The sequence below is a fragment of the Astatotilapia calliptera genome, chromosome 20 (genome assembly GCF_964374335.1).
Source record: "Astatotilapia calliptera chromosome 20, fAstCal68.1, whole genome shotgun sequence".
Taxonomy (NCBI): Eukaryota; Metazoa; Chordata; class Actinopteri; order Cichliformes; family Cichlidae; genus Astatotilapia; species Astatotilapia calliptera.
The window spans coordinates 8,059,833-8,071,838 of NC_137441.1; the positions used below are offsets into that span (position 1 = coordinate 8,059,833).

The 12,006-nt window shown below is 37.3% G+C and overlaps 1 long non-coding RNA gene across 1 annotated transcript in view; it reads right to left on the minus strand.

Annotated features, from left to right (window-relative positions):
• Positions 1-2,264: 2,264 nt before the first annotated feature.
• Positions 2,265-12,006, minus strand: part of LOC113013863 (uncharacterized) — a 51,883-nt gene continuing 42,141 nt past the window's right edge. The window contains exons 2-3 of the long non-coding RNA XR_003270880.2: positions 4,667-4,814; positions 2,265-2,486 (exon numbers count right to left, since the gene is read on the minus strand). This is a non-coding gene — a long non-coding RNA (uncharacterized LOC113013863). The remainder of the gene's footprint in view (positions 2,487-4,666; positions 4,815-12,006) is intronic.

Below are 12,006 nucleotides of genomic sequence, written 5' to 3' on the forward strand. Positions count from 1 at the left end.
TCACATATGGCCGTGTGTGGATTTTGTCTTTGTCTTTGTGTGCATGTCTCCTACGTGCGTATTTTATTCCCCTGATTGAAGTGTGGGGGCTTTGTTGTTCTCAAAGCGTGTCACATATTTTAGTGCATCAAACTGACACAGCACGGCACCAACTGCATTAAGAGTGACATGTGGTTTCATAAAAGCATGCATATGAAACAGTAGGAAAATGTCAAGGTCAAGACAAATAAAACAGGGATGCAGCCTGTTAGAGTTTTACAAAGTCACAGACTGGTGCCAAGACATTTCAGACCAGCTGGCTGAAAATATCACATAAGTCAAAGCAAAGGTTCAGTGAAGTACAATGAACCTGTCATTAGTTATTTTCATCTCAATGGAGTCTAATAAAAATGGTTTGGCCCTGTGGAATTAATCATTCGGTAGATTCAAGAAAATAATGGAATGTCTTTCTTCAAGGCAAAATGATAAAACTTTACTTTTGTGTCTCGGCCAACAGATGTCTATAGCATTAGCATGTGAGCAGGTGGTTGTCTGTGCCAAATTGTTAAAGTACCATGTGATTCATGTGATATGTGACGAGAACAGATGGAATAATGACAACTGCCATTTACCACTACCATTTACTGTCATTTTCATGATTTCTGGAAGACTTGATTTTACATATGGTGTGCAGTCCCTCTAATTACGTAATAGATGTTTAGTATTCTCTGGGGCAGTACATTGTTCTCAGATGGCTGAAAATAGACAGTTTAATTGCTCTGGCTGCAGCCGTGGTTGCCTTTTCAAAAAGGACATTATGTCTAATCATAAAACATCTGGAACATATCTGAATCAGTCCCTTTGCTGCTGCCATTAGGTGTTGAATCTATCTGACTTCCTCCTCCGTGCTTATTTGGATGGCTGTAGGCTGAATGGCAAAGGGAATACTTGAGACTAATAAAAGTGATAAATGATTTCTTGGCGATTCAATGAAAGTTTCAGTGCTTTTCCATTGCAATAATAAATCACATTCTGTGATGATGCCACGAGCCCACTCACTGCCTACAGTCTCTACCTCACAATGACATTTTATCCCAGTCAAACACCACACACTTTTCTGACTGTATTTTCATTGTTTTATATATATATATATATATATATATATATATATATATATATATATATATATATAACCACTGCCTACACATGTGATACATTCAGATGCACTGAGAAAACAACTTTACTTTCTTGTAAGTTCTTCTAAGTTAAGGGTGACAGCATCACAGGCTTATACAGGGCTGCAGTGACTGTGATCCTTCATAAGCATCACTTTGATACTAAGGTTTATTGTCCAAATGAAGATTTTAACAGCAGAATGCAGATGTAATACTCTGCCATAATATTGTAAGTGTAAGGAAGTAATACATTTCATTTTAAATAATCTGTATGTTATTAAAAATTACCAAAGAAATGTACTTTGCTACTTTGAAGGAAAAGTTATAGACTGAACTTGGCAGTTCACAACTGGTAGGCCTGATGATGTGTAGGTCCGTTTTGTGTTGCAGACTTTGTTTTTTGACTGGAAACAGTCTGGGACTGGACTGAACTTGACACCGGAGATAAGGCAGAGGTTCACTGCAAGTGCCAGGCTAATTTCCAGCCTAAAACCATGAAATCTTGAAATATTATGGGTCAAGTAGATTTACAGTACAGGCAAATGGTATCTGGGAATTGGCAGGGAGTAGCTGAACAACTGGAAATTTCCATATCTTCAATATATATGAAATAATATGTGTAAAGTGTTTAATATAGACTAATAAATGTTCTGAGTTATCTCATAGTATAACTAATAATTTCTGTCAGCTTAATTACAAAAAAAGTAAAACTAAGGATGTGAAAAATCTTAATAGTGATAGTAAAAAATCAAAAAACACAACAACAATAATAATTCCTATTTCCCCACCTTGAGATCCCTTGGACTTGGCCAGATCCATAATTCTCCATCATATATTTATATGGGAGAGGTATTTCGAGCAGGGACTGGGTCAAATGGACTAAACTAGATGGTGAATAATTTAGGATTCTATTAACATTTAAATTTGACATTGATTTGACACAGTCAAGCCTCTGCTAAGTGACAAGAAATAGCAAGGTTGTGGAGGAAAAAGAAGCTGTGTTTTAATAATTGTCCAGATGGCTTTTTTATCATGCGGTATGTAATTATCCATCTTCCTTTTGTTGAGCAGTGAAAGGGTAAAAAAGAATTTTTCTGATGTGGCCATAAGTTTGTTAGACCTTTGTTTTTAATGTTTGCCTGCAACCCATACGAGCTGGCCAGAAATAACATTTTAAAAGGCCAAAGCAAGAGTGACACTAAGCCAAACAGAGTAGGTGTGTGTGTTTATATGAGGGATCACAAATCAATAGCTTGGGGCTTCTTCTCTTGATGATTCTAACTTCGCAGATGAAGCAGCACAGGCCAGGCAAAGTCATCGCCTTTTAAAGATCTGTTTACAAAGAGACAAAGACAGGGAGGAAAGACCTTTTAATAGGACAGGCCTGCCACTTGCATTGGGGTCACTGAATTTAAAACTTGTATTTACTGGACAGATGCCTAGATAGTTCAAGGCTGTTCCATTTTTGTTCTTATATGAATCAGCTCAGTTATGTATTGGAATTGTAATGGAAAAAGTAATATTATATGCAAAGTCTTAGTGCCACTTTAGATTGTATACTTGAGGTGTATCACAAACTATTTCAGAAGTTGGGAATGAAATGGTATTTGTCAGGTCACGAGTTGTTACCCATAAAGATTAAGTATTATTTTGCTTATTTTACCACGATACAAAGTAAAGGAACTTACTTGCTACACTGCTTGTAGGGTCTACGGCTCTTAGTTAGAGTAGGTCATCGACTAATAAGTAGGTTGGTTGTTTGATCCCTGGCTTCTCTAGCCTGCATATCAGTATGTCCTTGAGCAAGAAAATGATCTGAAAAATCTCCCCCCAATGGGTTAGCAGTACATGTTTCTATGTGTAATATTGAACCAAACCAAGAGTGACAATGAGCCAATAAAAGAACTGTTGAATGTGTGTCTAAATGAGTGAATGTATCTCATAATGTGCTTTGAGTAGTCTATAAAACTAGAAAATGCACTAATAATTATTAGCATTACTTTGTGTTACTCCACAACATCTGCTTGCTTGTTAGATATAAGATTAACCAAATATATGCCCATGTATTATCTTTCCTGCTCCACACAAACTGATAAGGCAGTTATGGAACATAAATGAATCAAAAGGCATTTCTGTTGGAAATCATCAGTTAATTTAACTAAATAAGTATGTCTTAGGAAATGTCCAAAATCAGTAATAACAACTAAAATCACTGTAGCAAAAAACCTAGTTGGATACCTTTTAAGAGTTGGAAGCGCTGTCAAAACCAGATAAAAATTACTTGAATTATGGACAATAAGCAATGTTTGTGTCCTTTGGTTTCCTTTCGGAGCATGGGGACTTCACTAGGATGTCCTCAAGTCAAGTCACCATTTAGAAAAATGAGCAAAAATTATAGAAATTAGTGCTGGCAACAGTATGGCAATCATACGTCTATCTGGAAATATAATCTCATTAATAAAACCTTTGTGGAAAACCAGGATTGAATTTGAATATTCTGATAAATATTTGACTGACCGTGACTGTGGAAAATGAAACCAAAGCGCTTATCCATAGTCACTACAGTTGTAGTATCTCATTCTAACCAGAACATAACACAACACAGTTTTTGAACCGTGCTCCAAATACCGAGCTGCACTTACAGATCTTGAATCCGCCAATGAAAGAATTTAGATCCTACAAGCAAAAGTCTTATCAGCTATAGATCATATCAAAGCTCTCTTTTAAACAGGATTATGATATAATTTATGTATTGAATAATTCTGTGAAATTGCCCAAGCAAAGGCATGAAAGCAGTTGCTGCTGTAAAAAAACACTTTGTTTTCCTCCATCTCGATCTCAGACTATTTGGCTTTATTAAGCTGTTTGACCAAATCAGGTCAAAATGAAGCTCCACTTCACTCTTTGACAGTAAATTTTAACAGTGCATTGCAGAGGGATGGGTATTGGCACTGGATAACAATAGCTTAGGGCTTAGGCAGCCCCGAGGGTTATTACCTCTTGTTGTGAGCGGGCAACACTTAGATTTACGTCTGTAGAGAAGCACCTGAGAGGCAAATGAAACACTAAACCTTATTTATTGTTTATCTCATGTCACATATATTACTAACAACATATACCTTCTCCATCTCTTTCCTAATTATTCCCTCTTTTATGCTATTACAAGTTGTAGTTCACTTGAAAGTCATCTTAAAGTACCATTAACTGCAGCCATTCACTGTCTATAGAGAAAAATGACACCCACAGCCTTTGTTACTCTTCTTTTGTATATTCCAGAACATATAATGGCTAAAAGAGTAATTGACAAAGAAAATCATTATTAGATGTAAGACCCCGATTCTCTACTGCAGATGGCGCTGACATGTTCCTGTAATTATATTTGATTCTGCAGTAATATCTTGTCAACGTGGTGAGGAGAGTCAACAGACGATCACCTGTCTCTCTGAGGACTTGAGTGGCTAGGCAAACCTCATTACTGTGAATCAGGCTGAAGAAAGACCAAGCAGAAATACCTTTATCCTGCTAAGGTGGATCCCAAGTGAGAGTCAGCAGCTGTCATTTACCATCAACTCCAGCCATGTTAATTCCATATAAATCTCTGACTGCTGCAGACCACAGTGTCTCCTGAGAACCTGGGAAGTGACAACCATCAGTCAGGCCCTAAAATAGAGCATATTACAGATAGGGTTAATCCACCATAGCCAGAGGAAGTGCCAAAATCCCTTTTGTTACAGATACTGCTGGTCCCTGCAGCACATGTGCTAGTTTCCTCACAATATTAAACCGCACAATAAAAGCCCATTTTAAGAATTCCAATAATCCGGCTTGTTGTAACCCAATTGGTGCAAGCCTCAAAGTCCTTGCATATTCAATCTAATTTCAGGTCGAGGAACAGCTTAGCTGGCTTATCTATATAATGCAATTGTGCTGCAGCAAAAAAAAAGTGATTCTTTTCATGCATCCATGATCTGCTTTAATGATACAAGATAAATCAATGACAATTCATATAACAGTCCTATAACTGAAGTTGGAGGCTCTTTAAAGTTACCACAGAATGTTTTACAACGGGAAAGCGCTGTGCAACGGTTTCATGCAATGACCTCTTTTGCGGCGGAGTGATAAAATGTCACGGCATCTGTGCATTTAATCCATCAAACGCTCGCCTTTCTTGAAAGGCCTCAATCATGCATTGGCCACCTTAATCATAATTTTTCCTAAAATGAAAATGAGAGTACAAAAGAAATTGCAGATTGAGCCGTCTATATGCATCAGAATGAGATGAAAGTGTTGCCTAGCCAAACATATGTTAACAAGAAAATATGAGCTGCACTGTCAAACTAAACTATGAACACATTATGAGCTGACGGCCAAATAAAATCACACTTTGCCCCTTGTCACATTTATGAGTCATCCAGCAGATGAAAGTAGTTTTATGCATTTATGTCCAGAAATGATGCTGCTTGCAGGTTTCTACTCAAGGCTAAAAATAGTTAGATATACAACATCTTGGGATGCTGTTATGGGCATAGGGAGCACAAGAAGCAAATATAACAGTAAATTTTATTTTGCCAGCATGGGAGAATACTGTCTCCTGAATTAGATTTGTCAATTCACATATTACAATCACTTAGTCAGAGCAAGCAAGCTGGAGCAAAATAAATAAAAAGATGGATGGCCTGACGCATCGTATAGCTAAGTCTATATAGTAAAAATATCACCGGTGTTATTTAGCTTTTCTGTCTAAGTGAAACTTGGCGTGTTCTTTCACAGTGTCAATGTGTTGTGCATGCTTAGCTACAATGGTACATGTGTGTCAGAATCCTGGTCTAACCACAGTTGACTATTAGACGGGTGACAGGATATCTGTAATCACCACGTCAGCAAAGTTCAGTCCCTACACACACACACACACACACACACACACACAAAATAGATCTTTTAATAATCAGTGTAGCTGGCCGAGCTATGCTCATCATTACCCAGAGAGACAGGATATAGAAAAATCTCACCAACATCATATTTTTCTGCACTAGTGGATGGTGAACATTTTTTCCATTTTGCACAAGGTTAGTAACCTACATTGCACTCCATCACTGTTAGTTATCCCAGTCACCCCCAACAACCCACCCTGAGGATGAATAATTTTGCATGTGAGGTAGTGGAAATAATCACTGAATGAATCATTTTAAAGTGAATGTCATTTGTCACTGTACAGATACCTGGACTACCCAGTGTGATGAATTAAACACGGGGTCAAGACTGAGATAGAAAATAAAGCAAGAGCAAAATGGAAGGGCATGGAAGGATGGGGGCGTAGAGAAGGGATGGAAGTCTGTGTTAATGATATGGTCATATGTACACAGTTGAGCTCAGATGTGATTAAGGCAATGATATGATGGGTGGTGTCAGTGCCGAGCTTAATGACTAATGCAATGAGATGGAATTTGAAGAGACACTGGTGTCAGGCTGAAGTGGAATAATGCCTGGAGCGTCTGCAGCAGCAGACACATGGAACTGCCACAATGAGCAGCCTCATAAGCACAAATTGTTACGGTAGCTGGAGACTTAGACATGCATAATTAGCCTTACTGCAGAACAATACAAAATTGAAATTCAGTGCTTTTGACATTCTGTCAGGCAAATGATAAATAACCAGAAAAAAATAATGATGATGATTATTTCACTTACTGTATTTGTCACAAATCAGTTTCCAGCGCTCTAAATGGAAGGGGGGACGTAAAACGTCTCACCAAAAGGACAGTGACTCCATGGAATAATGAGGACCTCAACCACCACATACAAAAATATTCTTAACATTGTGAACTCAAGCCTCTGGTGATGATGAGTAGTCTTAGTTTTAAAAATGTTGGTCTTGCAGATTATGATGGCACTGAGAAACCTGTTAGACTCGAATAAAAAGTGTATATATATCTTTAGATAGCTGCTTCAACTTGTAAGGTGGAGAATATGAACAAGGTGAAAAGAGTACAAAAATTATGTAAAGAGGGAACATCCACCTCCATCAGGATGACCAGGGACACGGCCTCTTTCCACCTTATTGCTGCTTGGCCTTTCAGGCAACAGAACTGCTTGCTATTGCACATCTCCAACAATATCTCGCTGCATACATAAAAAAGGAAGATGGTGAGGCTCACAGGAAAGCCTGGATTGTTTATGGTTGCAATATAGATTTTATACAGCTCCCAGGAAAAGAGAATTACATCTTAAATTACAAAGATGTCTCAGTGAGTTGTCAGCAGCAGGAATTATATGGGCCTGGCAGCTAGTGTGGATGTTTGGCTGCAGGGGACACTGGGGAGCTGATGGTTCCAGAATTGGGACTCAACAGAGACGCCTGACCTACAGTTAGCACAGTCAGCACAAAATAACAAACTTACACAAACCCCTTGATAAAATAATGGCCCAGATGTGGCTAATCCGTAAGTACAACAAAACAGAAGAACAGAACTGTACAAAAACACTAGACACACACACGATATAAACACACACGCATATCTTCAAACAAAAAACTGAGGCAAAAAGAATATAATTAACAGTTTGGTGATCATTACGGGATTGTGACATAGAAAAGATCTGCTGCAGTTTTTAAAGAGTAAATAAAATGAAAGAAAGATTTTTATTTCAGATACTGAACAATAAGACTGCCAGAATTTTAAAAAGTACACGAGCTGTTAATCCAAAATATAATTAAGAAAATATCTAAAATGCAAGTCAGCAGAATTTAATCCCTTATATTAAAAATTCATGTCGTGAAATTACCTCATTCGTTCTTTCCAATGAAATATTAGTGTTCTGTAATCACTGTGTTATTACACCATCATTAATTAATCACCTTTAATTTAGCTAATAATGTTCAGTTAATCTTGCAAAAAGAACTTAAGCTACGGGTTGTGGTAGCTAATCTTGTCATTTGGGAAGAAGCAGCCATTGGGCAGAAATGGTTTGATTGCAGATTGTTCAGTCTGAACACAGTCCCAGGGTTATTGTGCAGGTTACTACTAAATGCTCCAGCACTCATAAATTTGGATGAGTTGCATCAATATTTGCAGAATTAAATCTTAAATGGAACTGTTGCCTTTTCTCATTTAAGGAATCACTGGGATAAACCTTCGGGAACTCATGTCTCCAGTCCCTAGACATACTGAAGTAATATTTATGTGCACACACACAGGAGACTGGACTGGAGACACACACAAACACACACTCTCGCACTCTCTCTCTCTCTCTCTCACACACACACACACACACACACACACACATAAATGGAGATGGCATGTTCCATATTAAAATGGCATTTATAGAAAAATGTGCGTACCTCATGCATTCCTTCCATCCTGGCATGCACACAGCATTCTAGAGCCAGATGCAGGTGAAATGATAAGGAGATTAGATACAGGATTAGAGATGTGATTTTATTAAAACTTTCCCTACACTTCAACTGCTCTTTTTTTCTTTTTTTTCTTTTTTTTTATTGCTGTTTTCCTCATTGGCAGGTCTATGAAAGGTGGAGATAGAATACAAATCTCCACTATGTCCACTGATAGCTGGAATAGCAAATAAGTCTCCATAAATATTAGGACTGTGCATGTATATCCAGTTCTGTGAAAACAGAGGTTTATTTGTAATAACATAGAGGGTTTTTTTTAACATCTCGACATTTATTTTTGATAAGACTTTAAAAAGACTTGAACAGACGTGAATCTGCACACAGATGGTAAATGGACTGGATTTTATATATAGCACTTTTTTACTCTACCGGAGCACTCAAAGCACTGCATACGACTTGCTTCATTTACCCATTCATACAAGAGCTTTTTTCCATGCTTCCTTCCTACACGTTCATACTCTAAAGCAGCGGTCCCCAACCCCCGGGCCTCGGACCGGTACCGGTCCTTGAATTGTTTGGTACCGGGCCGCGAGAGTTGAGGCTCAGGTGTGAAATGTATGGTTTTCAGGGTTTTTATCGGTTTTCAGCATTATTTTGTTATCTTTTGATCGTTAACTCGGTTTTCCTGGGTCTTTTCATGTGTGTTATGAATAAATCTTCTTTTTTTCGATACCGGTACTAGTTTTATTTTGTTGTATTTATCCGCGACACATTAAAGGCCGGTCTCTGAAAATATTGTCAGGCATAAACTGGTCCGTGGCGCAAAAAAGGTTGGAGACCGCTGCTCTAAGGGATGCATCACAGAGCAACTTGAGGTTAATACCTTAGATATTTGGCATGCAGACTGTAGTAGCCCGGAATCGAACTACCAACCTTCCAATTAGTAGATTACCTGGTCTTTCTGAGCTACAGCCACCTCCAAATAGATTTAAGCATAAGAAGTAAATATCCTTCTGTAAAAGATGCATGAGTAGAAAGTTTCCTCATTGCTAATGTACTTGTCTCTTTGGGTTTCTCTATGAATAGCCTTATCTCATTGCTTTACAGTGTCAGGGTCATGATCCTAAGACAGGAGAACATTCATCACAGTGGTGGCCCATTTGTAAAATGGCATTTATAACTGGCTTGCTTCCAGCTAGAGGAACCAAACACTGGTGTTACTGAACACTGTGAATAAGGAGGTCTAAGCTGAAATAGAAAGCAGAGGGACAAAAGGTGAGACACATCAGTCTATATCCTTGGGATCCTTGCTTAGAGGTTACAAGAGATTCCACCAGCCTAGTGCACCCTGGGACAAGAGAAAAAAATTCACCAAGCATAATGTCAATAGCATCAAACAACATTGAATTTCCTCCATTCTTCAGTATACAGTAATCGCTCTCTTTTATATTCTTCCTGCAAACGAAGCTGCATCCAAATCAAATGTATAAGTCATTCAAATGTACAAAGTGTGACATTTACAATGTCAATTACAGAGAGAGTAGAAAATCATTATTAATTTAAAACATGTTGAATTATTCAACATAGAGAATGTTATGAGTTTTGAGCGCTGGAAATTGTGAACATTTATGCTTGAATCAGCAAATAAATTAAATCTTTTTCAGCACTTAGAATAGCAAAAAAGGTAGGAAACACTGGTAGGAAGAATGTATATTTATGCAGTGCTTCTTGTTCTCCGGGTGTACTTTTGAACATAAGGAATGAGGAAACCAGATTAGAGTTAAGACTCAAAATATAAGAACTAATTATAGCATCATATTAAATGCATGAATTTGGACTAAGCCTAGTTTAAGCATCTGCTGTCGGCGAGAGAATTAATAACACAAACCCATTTCTGAAAAAGTTAGAAACCTGTGTAAAATGTATATAACAGAATGCAATGATTTGCAAATCTCATACACCCAGATTTTATTCACAATAGGACACAGAAAACATGTAAAATATTTGAAATTAGAATATGTATAATTTTAAGAAAACTATTTGTTCATTTTGAATTTGATGGTAGTGACATCTGTCAAAAAAAATTGAGGAGAGCAACAATGGGCTGGATACCTGTGATCTTTGGGTTCTCAGGTATTAAAAAACAATAATTTTATATCTTCTTTTGCTGTGGAGAGACTCACCTAGCAGTTCCGGTAACATCAGAGCATCATGACCTTCATTACGGTTAATAATTAACACGGCAGTTACGGTGCATGTTAAATATGCTCTGGTTTGTCAGATTGGGTTGCAGGATTTATGTTAAGATAGAAGAGCGCCCACCATTATGATTACCTTCCATGTTCCTCATCCTGGAGGTTGTTAACATGGCAGTGATGTTAGCAAGCGTCGACTGAGGTGGACATGTTGGTGGCCCTTACCAGCTTCTTGTTAAAAGCATTATAGGACATATGGTTCAGATCATAGTTCCAAGAGCCTAATTTTGTATTTGATTTTTGGTAACAGATCTAAACAAGATTCAGGACTAAATACTTTTAATATAGCACAGAAATATATGTGTTTCTAAAACTATGAAATTCACAGATTAAGTTGAGACAACCTGAGACTGACTACACGGGTCATTTACTGAACTGAGATAAAGTGAAAAGTTTTGCTCATTTGGTTAAAACTGCAAAGCAGACAGTTGATGGGATTTTCATTTCTCGCCTTTCTTGTTCTTTCATCTGCAGATATTGATCTCAAAATAGCCTCTCCCTTGAATTGCTACTGGAGCTGTCATCAAGTAATCTGTTCGCACCTCTGGAAATACAGTCTACACTTTCTGCGGCTGCTCTGCGTTGAAAACCTAGCGAGTCTTCGGTTCCTTTGAAAGATAAACTTCTTATAAGAAGATTTGGAGTCTATAGTAATACTAGCAACTCTGTGCATGGGCACAGAGGTGGTTTGACCTAAATGCAAAAATCAACCTTGCATACTGACAGAGATAATGATAAAGCCGACATGCTAATATTTAGACGGTACCATGTTTAGAGAAGTATTCACTGAACTAAAATTCACAAAAAAGAAGTGTAATATCAAATCATCAGTTATTATGCAAGCATTAGCTTTTTATATTCACTTAGTTAAGTTATTTTTGCAATTATTAATTATTTCAGAACACATTTAAAAATATGAATACAATCCCACACGATACTTCTAGTCAAAAATAATACATTCTAGTTAAATAAAGTAATATTTAAATTACTTTTAAAACTAAATTCACAAGATAAGTGCAGAAAAAATATTGCAGTTGTCTTAAAAGTGTCCAGTTCAAGTTCAGGAACAAAATGCTTTGTAATATAGCTTTAAAGGTACTTTTATTAAAATATCACACACTCTTGCACTTAGGCACACCTTGCAACTAAAAATTAAGTAATTTAAAATAAATTAATAAATAAATAAAACATTGCATGCCCTTTCTGTGGGTACCGATCAAATGCCTAAAGGTGAAAATAAGACCTTTTG